The sequence below is a fragment of the Scyliorhinus torazame genome, chromosome 3, assembly GCF_047496885.1.
Source record: "Scyliorhinus torazame isolate Kashiwa2021f chromosome 3, sScyTor2.1, whole genome shotgun sequence".
Classification (NCBI taxonomy): domain Eukaryota; kingdom Metazoa; phylum Chordata; class Chondrichthyes; order Carcharhiniformes; family Scyliorhinidae; genus Scyliorhinus; species Scyliorhinus torazame.
Window position 1 is genome coordinate 321,646,763 of NC_092709.1, and position 17,147 is coordinate 321,663,909.

Consider the following 17,147-nt stretch of genomic DNA (forward strand, 5'->3'; position numbering starts at 1 on the left):
ACTCACTCACACACACACAGATTCACTTACTCACCCTAACTCACTCACCCTCTCACAGACTCAATCCATCAATCACACAGACTCACTCACTCACTCACCCAGACTTACTCACTCACTCACACAGACTCACTCACACAGACTCACTCACTCACACATACTCACTCACTCTCACAGACTCACTCACTCAGACTCACTCACTCACTCACACAGACTCACTCACACAGACTCACTCACACACACAGACTCACTCACTCACACACACAGACTCACTCACTCACACACACAGACTCACTCACTCACACAGACTCACTCACTCACACAGACTCACTCACACAAACTCACTCACTCACACACACAGACTTACTCACTCACACACACAGACTCACTCACTCACACAGACTCACTCACTCACACAGACTCACACACACACAGACTCACTCACTCACACAGACTGACTCACACAGACTCACTCACTCACTCAGACTCACTCACTCACACAGACTCACTCACTCAGACTCACTCACACAGAATCACTCACTCACACAGACTCACTCACACAGACTCACTCACACAGACTCACTCACTCACACAGACTCACACACACAGACTCACTCACACAGACTCACTCACTCACACAGACTCACTCACTCACACAGACTCACTCACACAGACTCACTCACACAGACTTACTCACTCAGACTCACTCACACAGACTCACTCACACAGACTCACTCACACAGACTCACACAGACTCACTCACTCACACAGACTCGCACACACACAGACTCACTCACACAGACTCACTCACACAGACTCACTCACTCACACAGACTCACTCACACAGACTCACTATCTCAGACTCACTCACACAGACTCACTCACTCAGACTCACTCACACAGACTCACACAGACTCACTCACACAGACTCACTAACTCAGACTCACTCACACAGACTCACTCACACAGACTCACACACACACAGACTCACTCACTCACAAAGACTCACTCACAAGGACTCACACACACACAGACTCACTCACTCACACAGACTCACTCACACAGACTCACTCACTCACACAGACTCACTCACACAGACTCACACACACACAGACTCACTCACTCACACAGAGTCACTCACTCACACAGACTCACTCACACAGACTCACTCACACAGACTCACTCACTCAGACTCACTCACACAGACTCACTCACTCACACAGAGTCACTCACACAGACTCACACACACACACACAGACTCACTCACTCACACAGACTCACTCACACAGACTCACTCTCACAGACTCACTCACACAGACTCACTCACACAGACTTACACACACACAGACTCACTCACGCAGACTCACTCACTCAGACTCACTCACTCACACAGACTCACTCACACACACAGACTCACTCACTCACACAGACTCACTCACTCACACAGACTCACTCACACAGACTCACTCACTCAGACTCACTCACACAGACTCACTCACTCACACAGACTCACTCACACAGACTCACTCACTCACACAGACTCACACACACACACAGACTCACTCACACAGACTCACTCACACAGACTCACTCACACAGACTCACTCACTCACACAGACTCATTCACACAGACTCACACACACACAGACTCACACACACAGACTCACTCACACAGACTCACTCACACAGACTCACTCACACAGACTCACACACACACACAGACTCACTCACACAGACTCACTCACTCACACAGACTCACTCACACAGACTCACTCACTCACACAGACTCACTCACTCACACAGACTCACTCACTCACACAGACTCACTCACACAGACTCACTCACATAGACTCACTCACACAGTCTCACTCACTCACACAGACTCACTCACACAGACTCACACACACACAGACTCACTCACTCACACAGACTCACTCACTCACACAGAGTCACTCACTCACACAGACTCACTCACACAGACTCACTCACACAGACTCACTCACACAGACTCACTCACTCACACAGAGTCACTCACACAGACTCACACACACACACAGACTCACTCACTCACACAGACTCACTCACACAGACTCACTCTCACAGACTCACTCACACAGACTCACTCACTCACACAGACTCACTCACACAGACTCACTCACTCACACAGACTCACTCACAGACTCACTCACACAGACTCACTCACTCACACAGACTCACACACACACAGACTCACTCACGCGGACTCACTCACTCAGACTCACTCACTCACACAGACTCACTCACACACACACAGACTCACTCACTCACACAGACTCACTCACTCACACAGACTCACTCACACAGACTCACTCACTCAGACTCACTCACACAGACTCACTCACTCACACAGACTCACTCACACAGACTCACTCACTCACACAGACTCACACACACACACAGACTCACTCACACAGACTCACTCACACAGACTCACTCACACAGACTCACTCACTCACACAGACTCACTCACACAGACTCACACACACACAGACTCACTCACACAGACTCACTCACACAGACTCACTCACACAGACTCACTCACTCACACAGACTCACTCACACAGACTCACTCACTCACATGCACAGACTCACTCACTCACACACACACAGTCACTCACACACTCACTCACACACAAACACAGACTCACTCACTCACTCAGAGTCACTCACTCACACAGACTCACTCACTCACACAGACTCACTCACTCACACAGACTCACTCACACAGACTCACTCACTCAGACTCACTCACACAGACTCACTCACTCACACAGACTCACTCACACACTCACTCACTCACTCACACAGACTCACTCACACACACACAGATTCACTTACTCACCCTAACTCACTCACCCTCTCACAGACTCAATCCATCAATCACACAGACTCACTCACTCACCCTGACTCACTCACTCACTCACACAGACTCACTCACACAGACTCACTCACTCACACATACTCACTCACTCTCACAGACTCACTCACTCAGACTCACTCACTCACTCACACAGACTCACTCACACAGACTCACTCACACACACAGACTCACTCACTCACACACACAGACTCACTCACTCACACACACAGACTCACTCACTCACACAGACTCACTCACTCACACAGACTCACTCACACAAACTCACTCACTCACACACACAGACTTACTCACTCACACACACAGACTCACTCACTCACACAGACTCACTCACTCACACAGACTCACACACACACAGACTCACTCACTCACACAGACTGACTCACACAGACTCACTCACTCACTCAGACTCACTCACTCACACAGACTCACTCACTCAGACTCACTCACACAGAATCACTCACTCACACAGACTCACTCACACAGACTCACTCACACAGACTCACTCACTCACACAGACTCACACACACAGACTCACTCACACAGACTCACTCACTCACACAGACTCACTCACTCACACAGACTCACTCACACAGACTCACTCACACAGACTTACTCACTCAGACTCACTCACACAGACTCACTCACACAGACTCACTCACACAGACTCACTCACACAGACTCACACAGACTCACTCACTCACACAGACTCGCACACACACAGACTCACTCACACAGACTCACTCACACAGACTCACTCACTCACACAGACTCACTCACACAGACTCACTAACTCAGACTCACTCACACAGACTCACTCACTCAGACTCACTCACACAGACTCACAAAGACTCACTCACACAGACTCACTAACTCAGACTCACTCACACAGACTCACTCACACAGACTCACACACACACAGACTCACTCACTCACAAAGACTCACTCACAAGGACTCACACACACACAGACTCACTCACTCACACAGACTCACTCACACAGACTCACTCACTCACACAGACTCACTCACACAGACTCACACACACACAGACTCACTCACTCACACAGAGTCACTCACTCACACAGACTCACTCACACATACTCACTCACACAGACTCACTCACTCAGACTCACTCACACAGACTCACTCACTCACACAGAGTCACTCACACAGACTCACACACACACACACAGACTCACTCACTCACACAGACTCACTCACACAGACTCACTCTCACAGACTCACTCACACAGACTTACACACACACAGACTCACTCACGCAGACTCACTCACTCAGACTCACTCACTCACACAGACTCACTCACACACACAGACTCACTCACTCACACAGACTCACTCACTCACACAGACTCACTCACACAGACTCACTCACTCAGACTCACTCACACAGACTCACTCACTCACACAGACTCACTCACACAGACTCACTCACTCACACAGACTCACACACACACACAGACTCACTCACACAGACTCACTCACACAGACTCACTCACACAGACTCACTCACTCACACAGACTCATTCACACAGACTCACACACACACAGACTCACACACACAGACTCACTCACACAGACTCACTCACACAGACTCACTCACACAGACTCACACACACACACAGACTCACTCACACAGACTCACTCACTCACACAGACTCACTCACACAGACTCACTCACTCACACAGACTCACTCACTCACACAGACTCACTCACACAGACTCACTCACATAGACTCACTCACACAGTCTCACTCACTCACACAGACTCACTCACACAGACTCACACACACACAGACTCACTCACTCACACAGACTCACTCACTCACTCACTCAGACTCACTCACACAGACTCACTCACTCACACAGACTCACTCACACAGACTCACTCACACAGAGTCACTCACACAGACTCACTCACTCAGACTCACTCACTCACACAGACTCACTCACACAGACTCACTCACACAGACTCACTCACACAGACTCACTCACTCACTCACACAGACTCACTCACACAGACTCACTCACACAGACTCACTCACACACACAGACTCACTCACACACACAGACTCACTCACTCACACAGACTCACTCACTCACACAGACTCACTCACACAGACTCACTCACTCAGACTCACTCACACAGACTCACTCACTCACACAGACTCACTCACACAGACTCACACACACACAGACTCACTCACACAGACTCACTCACACAGACTCACTCACTCACACAGACTCACTCACACAGACTCACTCACTCACACAGACTCACTCACACAGACTCACTCACTCACACAGACTCACTCACACAGACTCACACACACACAGACTCACTCACTCACACAGACTCACTCACTCAGACTCACTCACACAGACTCACTCACTCACACAGACTCACTCACACAGACTCACTCACACAGAGTCACTCACACAGACTCACTCACACAGACTCACTCACTCAGACTCACTCACACAGACTCACTCACTCAGACTCACTCACTCACACAGACTCACTCACACAGACACACTCACACAGGCTCACTCACACAGACTCACTCACTCACTCACACAGACTCACTCACACAGACTCACTCACACAGACTCACTCACACACAAAGAATCACTCACTCACACAGACTCACTCACTCACACAGACTCACTCACACAGACTCACTCACTCAGACTCACTCACTCAGACTCACTCACTCACACAGACTCACTCACACAGACTCACACACACACAGACTCACTCACTCACACAGACTCACTCACACAGACTCACTCACTCACACAGACTCACTCACACAGACTCACTCACTCACACAGACTCACTCACACAGACTCACTCACTCACACAGACTCACTCACACAGACTCACTCACTCACACAGACTCACTCACACAGACTCACTCACTCACACAGAGTCACTCACACAGACTCACTCACTCACACAGAGTCACTCACACAGACTCAGTCACACAGACTCACTCACTCACACAGACTCACACACAAACAGACTCACTCACACAGACTCACTCACTCACACAGACTCACTCACACAGACTCACACAGCCTCACACAGACTCACTCACACAGACTCACTCACTCAGACTCACTCACTCACACAGACTCACTCACACAGACTCACTCACACAGACTCACTCACTCACACAGACTCACTCACACAGACTCACTCACTCACTCAGACTCACTCACTCACACAGACTCACTCACACAGACTCACTCACTCAGACTCACTCACACAGACTCACTCACACAGACTCACTCACACAGACTCACTCACTCACACAGACTCACTCACACAGACTCACTCACTCACACAGGCTCACTCACACAGACTCACTCACACAGACTCACTCACTCACACAGACTCACTCACACAGACTCACTCACACAGACTCACTCACTCACACAGACTCACTCACTCACTCAGACTCACTCACACAGACTCACTCACTCAGACTCACTCACACAGACTCACACAGACTCACTCACACAGACTCACACAGACTCACTCACTCACACAGACTCACTCACTCACACACATACTCACTCACACAGACTCAATCACACAGACTCACTCACTCACACAGACTCACTCACACAGACTCACTCACACAGACTCACTCACTCAGACTCACTCACTCACACAGGCTCACTCACACACACAGACTCACTCACACAGACTCACTCACACAGACTCACTCACACAGAATCACACACACAGACTCACTCACACAGACTCACTCACTCACACAGACTCACTCACCCAGACTCACTCACTCAGACTCACTCACACAGACTCACTCACTCACACAGACTCACTCACACAGACTCACACACACACAGACTCACTCACACAGACTCACTCACTCACACAGACTCACTCACACAGACTCACTCACTCACACAGACTCACTCACACACAGACTCACTCACTCACACAGACTCACTCACTCACACAGACTCACTCACTCACACAGACTCACTCACTCAGACTCACTCACACAGACTCACTCACACAGACTCACTCACTCATTCAGACTCACTCACACAGACTCACTCACTCAGACTCACTCACACAGACTCACTCACTCAGACTCACTCACACAGACTCACTCACTCACACAGACTCATTCACTCAGACTCACTCACACAGACTCACTCACTCAGTCAGACCCACTCACACAGACTCACTCACACAGACTCACTCACACAGACTCACTCACTCAGACTCACTCACTCACACAGACTCATTCACTCAGACTCACTCACACAGACACACTCACACAGACTCACTCACTCATACAGACTCATTCACTCAGACTCACTAACACAGACTCACTCACTCACACAGACTCACTCACACAGACTCACTCACTCACACAGACTCACTCACTCAGACTCATTCACACAGACTCACTCACAGAGACTCACACACACACAGACTCACTCACGCAGACTCACTCACACAGTCTCACTCACACAGACTCACTCACTCACAAAGACTCACTCACTCACACAGACTCACTCACACAGACTCACTCACACACACAGACTCACTCACTCACACAGACTCACTCACTCACACAGACTCACTCACACAGACTCACTCACTCAGACTCACTCACACAGACTCACTCACTCACACAGACTCACTCACACAGACTCACTCACTCACACAGACTCACACACACACACAGACTCACTCACACAGACTCACTCACACAGACTCACTCACACAGACTCACTCACTCACACAGACTCACTCACACAGACTCACACACACACAGACTCACTCACACAGACTCACTCACACAGACTCACTCACACAGACTCACTCACTCACACAGACTCACTCACACAGACTCACTCACTCACATGCACAGACTCACTCACTCACACACACACAGTCACTCACACACTCACTCACACACAAACACAGACTCACTCACTCACTCAGAGTCACTCACTCACACAGACTCACTCACTCACACAGACTCACTCACTCACACAGACTCACTCACTTAGACTCACTCACACAGACTCACTCACTCACACAGACTCACTCACACACTCACTCACTCACTCACACAGACTCACTCACACACACACAGATTCAGTTACTCACCCTAACTCACTCACCCTCTCACAGACTCAATCCATCAATCACACAGACTCACTCACTCACCCTGACTCACTCACTCACTCACACAGACTCACTCACACAGACTCACTCACTCACACATACTCACTCACTCTCACAGACTCACTCACTCAGACTCACTCACTCACTCACACAGACTCACTCACACAGACTCACTCACACACACAGACTCACTCACTCACACACACAGACTCACTCACTCACACACACAGACTCACTCACTCACACAGACTCACTCACTCACACAGACTCACTCACACAAACTCACTCACTCACACACACAGACTTACTCACTCACACACACAGACTCACTCACTCACACAGACTCACTCACTCACACAGACTCACACACACACAGACTCACTCACTCACACAGACTGACTCACACAGACTCACTCACTCACTCAGACTCACTCACTCACACAGACTCACTCACTCAGACTCACTCACACAGAATCACTCACTCACACAGACTCACTCACACAGACTCACTCACACAGACTCACTCACTCACACAGACTCACACACACAGACTCACTCACACAGACTCACTCACTCACACAGACTCACTCACTCACACAGACTCACTCACACAGACTCACTCACACAGACTTACTCACTCAGACTCACTCACACAGACTCACTCACACAGACTCACTCACACAGACTCACTCACACAGACTCACACAGACTCACTCACTCACACAGACTCGCACACACACAGACTCACTCACACAGACTCACTCACACAGACTCACTCACTCACACAGACTCACTCACACAGACTCACTAACTCAGACTCACTCACACAGACTCACTCACTCAGACTCACTCACACAGACTCACAAAGACTCACTCACACAGACTCACTAACTCAGACTCACTCACACAGACTCACTCACACAGACTCACACACACACAGACTCACTCACTCACAAAGACTCACTCACAAGGACTCACACACACACAGACTCACTCACTCACACAGACTCACTCACACAGACTCACTCACTCACACAGACTCACTCACACAGACTCACACACACACAGACTCACTCACTCACACAGAGTCACTCACTCACACAGACTCACTCACACATACTCACTCACACAGACTCACTCACTCAGACTCACTCACACAGACTCACTCACTCACACAGAGTCACTCACACAGACTCACACACACACACACAGACTCACTCACTCACACAGACTCACTCACACAGACTCACTCTCACAGACTCACTCACACAGACTCACTCACACAGACTTACACACACACAGACTCACTCACGCAGACTCACTCACTCAGACTCACTCACTCACACAGACTCACTCACACACACAGACTCACTCACTCACACAGACTCACTCACTCACACAGACTCACTCACACAGACTCACTCACTCAGACTCACTCACACAGACTCACTCACTCACACAGACTCACTCACACAGACTCACTCACTCACACAGACTCACACACACACACAGACTCACTCACACAGACTCACTCACACAGACTCACTCACACAGACTCACTCACTCACACAGACTCATTCACACAGACTCACACACACACAGACTCACACACACAGACTCACTCACACAGACTCACTCACACAGACTCACTCACACAGACTCACACACACACACAGACTCACTCACACAGACTCACTCACTCACACAGACTCACTCACACAGACTCACTCACTCACACAGACTCACTCACTCACACAGACTCACTCACACAGACTCACTCACATAGACTCACTCACACAGTCTCACTCACTCACACAGACTCACTCACACAGACTCACACACACACAGACTCACTCACTCACACAGACTCACTCACTCACTCACTCAGACTCACTCACACAGACTCACTCACTCACACAGACTCACTCACACAGACTCACTCACACAGAGTCACTCACACAGACTCACTCACACAGACTCACTCACACAGACTCACTCACTCAGACTCACTCACTCAGACTCACTCACTCACACAGACTCACTCACACAGACTCACTCACACAGACTCACTCACACAGACTCACTCACTCACTCACACAGACTCACTCACACAGACTCACTCACACAGACTCACTCACACACACAGACTCACTCACTCACACAGACTCACTCACTCACACAGACTCACTCACACAGACTCACTCACTCAGACTCACTCACACAGACTCACTCACTCACACAGACTCACTCACACAGACTCACACACACACAGACTCACTCACACAGACTCACTCACACAGACTCACTCACTCACACAGACTCACTCACACAGACTCACTCACTCACACAGACTCACTCACACAGACTCACTCACTCACACAGACTCACTCACACAGACTCACACACACACAGACTCACTCACTCACACAGACTCACTCACTCAGACTCACTCACACAGACTCACTCACTCACACAGACTCACTCACACAGACTCACTCACACAGAGTCACTCACACAGACTCACTCACACAGACTCACTCACTCAGACTCACTCACACAGACTCACTCACTCAGACTCACTCACTCACACAGACTCACTCACACAGACACACTCACACAGGCTCACTCACACAGACTCACTCACTCACTCACACAGACTCACTCACACAGACTCACTCACACAGACTCACTCACACACAAAGAATCACTCACTCACACAGACTCACTCACTCACACAGACTCACTCACACAGACTCACTCACTCAGACTCACTCACTCAGACTCACTCACTCACACAGACTCACTCACACAGACTCACACACACACAGACTCACTCACTCACACAGACTCACTCACACAGACTCACTCACTCACACAGACTCACTCACACAGACTCACTCACTCACACAGACTCACTCACACAGACTCACTCACTCACACAGACTCACTCACACAGACTCACTCACTCACACAGACTCACTCACACAGACTCACTCACTCACACAGAGTCACTCACACAGACTCACTCACTCACACAGAGTCACTCACACAGACTCAGTCACACAGACTCACTCACTCACACAGACTCACACACAAACAGACTCACTCACACAGACTCACTCACTCACACAGACTCACTCACACAGACTCACACAGCCTCACACAGACTCACTCACACAGACTCACTCACTCAGACTCACTCACTCACACAGACTCACTCACACAGACTCACTCACACAGACTCACTCACTCACACAGACTCACTCACACAGACTCACTCACTCACAGACTCACTCACTCACACAGACTCACTCACACAGACTCACTCACTCAGACTCACTCACACAGACTCACTCACACAGACTCACTCACACAGACTCACTCACTCACACAGACTCACTCACACAGACTCACTCACTCACACAGGCTCACTCACACAGACTCACTCACACAGACTCACTCACTCACACAGACTCACTCACACAGACTCACTCACACAGACTCACTCACTCACACAGACTCACTCACTCACTCAGACTCACTCACACAGACTCACTCACTCAGACTCACTCACACAGACTCACACAGACTCACTCACACAGACTCACACAGACTCACTCACTCACACAGACTCACTCACTCACACACATACTCACTCACACAGACTCAATCACACAGACTCACTCACTCACACAGACTCACTCACACAGACTCACTCACACAGACTCACTCACTCAGACTCACTCACTCACACAGGCTCACTCACACACACAGACTCACTCACACAGACTCACTCACACAGACTCACTCACACAGAATCACACACACAGACTCACTCACACAGACTCACTCACTCACACAGACTCACTCACCCAGACTCACTCACTCAGACTCACTCACACAGACTCACTCACTCACACAGACTCACTCACACAGACTCACACACACACAGACTCACTCACACAGACTCACTCACTCACACAGACTCACTCACACAGACTCACTCACTCACACAGACTCACTCACACACAGACTCACTCACTCACACAGACTCACTCACTCACACAGACTCACTCACTCACACAGACTCACTCACTCAGACTCACTCACACAGACTCACTCACACAGACTCACTCACTCATTCAGACTCACTCACACAGACTCACTCACTCAGACTCACTCACACAGACTCACTCACTCAGACTCACTCACACAGACTCACTCACTCACACAGACTCATTCACTCAGACTCACTCACACAGACTCACTCACTCAGTCAGACCCACTCACACAGACTCACTCACACAGACTCACTCACACAGACTCACTCACTCAGACTCACTCACTCACACAGACTCATTCACTCAGACTCACTCACACAGACACACTCACACAGACTCACTCACTCATACAGACTCATTCACTCAGACTCACTAACACAGACTCACTCACTCACACAGACTCACTCACACAGACTCACTCACTCACACAGACTCACTCACTCAGACTCATTCACACAGACTCACTCACAGAGACTCACACACACACAGACTCACTCACGCAGACTCACTCACACAGTCTCACTCACACAGACTCACTCACTCACACAGACTCACTCACTCACACAGACTCACTCACACAGACTCACTCACACACACAGACTCACTCACACAGACTCACTCACTCTGACTCACTCACACAGACTCACTCACTCACTCAGACTCACTCACTCACACAGACTCACACACACACAGACTCACTCACTCAGACTCACTCACACAGACTCACTCACACAGACTCACTCACACAGACTCACTCACACACACAGACTCACTCACACAGACTCACTCACACAGACTCAGTCACTCACACAGACTCACTCACGCAGACTCACTCACACAGACTCACTCACACAGACTCACTCACACAGACTCACTCACTCACACAGACTCACTCACACAGACTCACTCACTCACACAGACTCACTCAAACAGACTCACTCACACAGACTCACTCACACAGACTCACTCACACAGACTCACTCACACAGACTCACTCACACAGACTCAGTCACTCACACAGACTCACTCACACAGACTCACTCACACAGACTCACTCACACAGACTCACTCACACAGACTCACTCACTCACACAGACTCACTCACACAGACTCACTCACACAGACTCACTCACACAGACTCACTCACACAGACTCACTCACACAGACTCACTCACTCACTCAGACTCACTCACTCACACAGACTCACTCACTCACACAGACTCACTCACACAGACTCACTCACTCACACAGACTCACTCACACAGACTCACTCACACAGACTCACTCACACAGACTCACTCACACAGACTCACTCACTCAGACTCACTCACACAGACTCACTCACACAGACTCACTCACTCACTCAGACTCACTCACTCACACAGACTCACTCACTCACACAGACTCACTCACACAGACTCACTCACTCACACAGACTCACTCACACAGACTCACTCACTCAGACTCACTCACACAGACTCACTCACTCACACAGACTCACTCACTCAGACTCACTCACACAGACTCACTCACTCACACAGACTCACTCACACAGACTCACTCACTCACACAGACTCACTCACACAGACTCACTCACACAGACTCACACACACAGACTCACTCGCACAGACTCACTCACTCAAACAGACTCACTCACACAGACTCACTCACTCAGACTCACTCACACAGACTCACTCACTCACTCAGACTCACTCACTCACACAGACTCACACACACACACAGACTCACTCACACAGACTCACTCACTCAGACTCACTCACACAGACTCACTCACACAGACTCACTCACGCAGACTCACTCACTCACACAGACTCACTCACTCAGACTCACTCACTCACACAGACACACTCACACAGACTCACTCACTCAGACTCACTCACACAGACTCACTCACTCACACAGACTCACTCACACAGTCTCACTCACTCACACAGACTCACTCACACACACAGACTCACTCACACAGACTCACTCACTCAGACTCACTCACACAGACTCACTCACACAGACTCACTCACTCACACAGACTCACACACACACACAGACTCACTCACACAGACTCACTCACTCAGACTCACTCACACAGACTCACTCACACAGACTCACTCACGCAGACTCACTCACTCACACAGACTCACTCACTCAGACTCACTCACTCACACAGACACACTCACACAGACTCACTCACTCAGACTCACTCACACAGACTCACTCACTCACACAGACTCACTCACTCACACAGACTCACTCACACAGACTCACTCACACACACAGACTCACTCACTCAGACTCACTCACACAGACTCACTCACTCACACAGACTCACTCACACAGACTCACTCACACACACAGACTCACTCACTCAGACTCACTCACACAGACTCACTCACTCACACAGACTCACTCACACAGACTCACTCACACAGACTCACTCACTCACACAGACTCACTCACTCACACAGACTCACTCACACAGACTTACTCACTCACACAGACTCACTCACTCACACAGACTCACTCACACAGACTCATTCACTCACACAGACTCACTCACTCAGACTCACTCACACAGACTCACTCACACAGACTCACTCACTCACTCAGACTCACTCACACAGACTCACTCACTCACGCAGACTCACTCACACAGACTCACTCACTCAGACTCACTCACACAGACTCACTCACTCACTCAGACTCACTCACACAGACTCACTCACACAGACTCACTCACACAGACTCACTCACTCACACAGACTCACTCACACAGACTCACTCACACAGACTCACTCACTCACACAGACTCACTCACTCACACAGACTCACTCACTCAGACTCACTCACACAGACTAACTCACTCACACAGACTCACTCACACAGACTCACTCACACAGACTCACTCACTCACACAGACTCACTCACACAGACTCACGAACTCACACAGACTCACTCACTCACACAGACTCACTCACACAGACTCACTCACTCACACAGACTCACTCACTCAGACTCACTCACACAGACTCACTCACACAGACTCACTCACTCACTCAGACTCACTCACACAGACTCACTCACTCACACAGACGCACTCACACAGACTCACTCACTCAGACTCACTCACACAGACTCACTCACTCACACAGACTCATTCACTCAGACTCACTCACACAGACTCACTCACTCACTCAGACTCACTCACACAGACTCACTCACACAGACTCACTCACACAGACTCACTCACTCAGACTCACTCACTCACACAGACTCACTCACACAGACTCACTCACACAGACGCACTCACTCACACAGACTCATTCACTCAGACTCACTCACACAGACTCACTCACTCACTCAGACTCACTCACACAGACTCACTCACACAGACTCACTCACACAGACTCACTCACACAGACTCATTCACTCAGACTCACTCACACAGACTCACTCACTCACACAGACTCACTCACACAGACTCACTCACTCACACAGACTCACTCACACAGACTCACTCACTCACACAGACTCACTCACTCACACAGACTCACTGACTCAGACTCACTCACACAGACTCACACACACAGACTCACTCACTCACACAGACTCACTCACACAGACTCACTCACACAGACTCACTCACACACACAGACTCACTCACACAGACTCACTCACTCAGACTCACTCACACAGACTCACTCACTCACTCAGACTCACTCACACAGACTCACTCACTCACACAGACTCACTCACACAGACTCACTCACACAGACTCACTCACTCAGACTCACTCACACAGACTCACTCACTCAGACTCACTCACACAGACTCACTCACACAGACTCACTCACACAGACTCACTCACACACACAGACTCACTCACACAGACTCACTCACACAGACTCACTCACTCAGACTCAATCACACAGACTCACTCACTCAGACTCACTCACACAGGCTCACTCACTCAGACTCACTCACACAGACTCACTCACTCACACAGACTCACTCACAAAGACTCACACACAGACTCACTCACTCAGACTCACTCACACAGACTCACTCACTCCTACTCACTCACACAGACTCACTCACACAGACTCACTCACTCAGACTCACTCACTCAGACTCACTCACTCACACAGACTCACTCACTCACACAGACTCACTCACACAGACTCACTCACTCACACAGACTCACTCACTCACACAGACTCACTCACACAGACTCACTCACTCACACTGACTCACTCACTCACACAGACTCACTCACTCACACAGACTCACTCACACAGACTCACTCACACAGACTCACTCACTCACACAGACTCACTCACACAGACTCACTCACTCAGACTCACTCACTCAGACTCACTCACACAGACTCACTCACTCACACAGACTCACTCACACAGACTCACTCACTCAGACTCACTCACACAGACTCACTCACTCACACAGACTCACTCACACAGACTCACTCACTCACACAGACTCACTCACTCACACAGACTCACTCACTCACACAGACTCATTCACTCACACTCACTCACACAGACTCACTCACTCACTCAGACTCACTCACACAGACTCACTCACACAGACTCACTCACACAGACTCACTCACTCACACAGACTCACTCACTCACTCAGACTCACTCACACAGACTCACTCACTCACACAGACTCACTCACACAGACTCACTCACTCACACAGACTCACTCACTCACACAGACTCACTCACTCACACAGACTCACTCACTCAAACAGACTCACTCACACAGACTCACTCACTCAGACTCACTCTCTCAGACTCACTCACACAGACTCACTCACACAGACTCACTCACTCAGACTCACTCACACAGACTCACTCACACAAACTCACTCACTCACACAGACTCACTCACACAGATTCACTCACTCACACAGACTCACTCACACAGACTCACTCA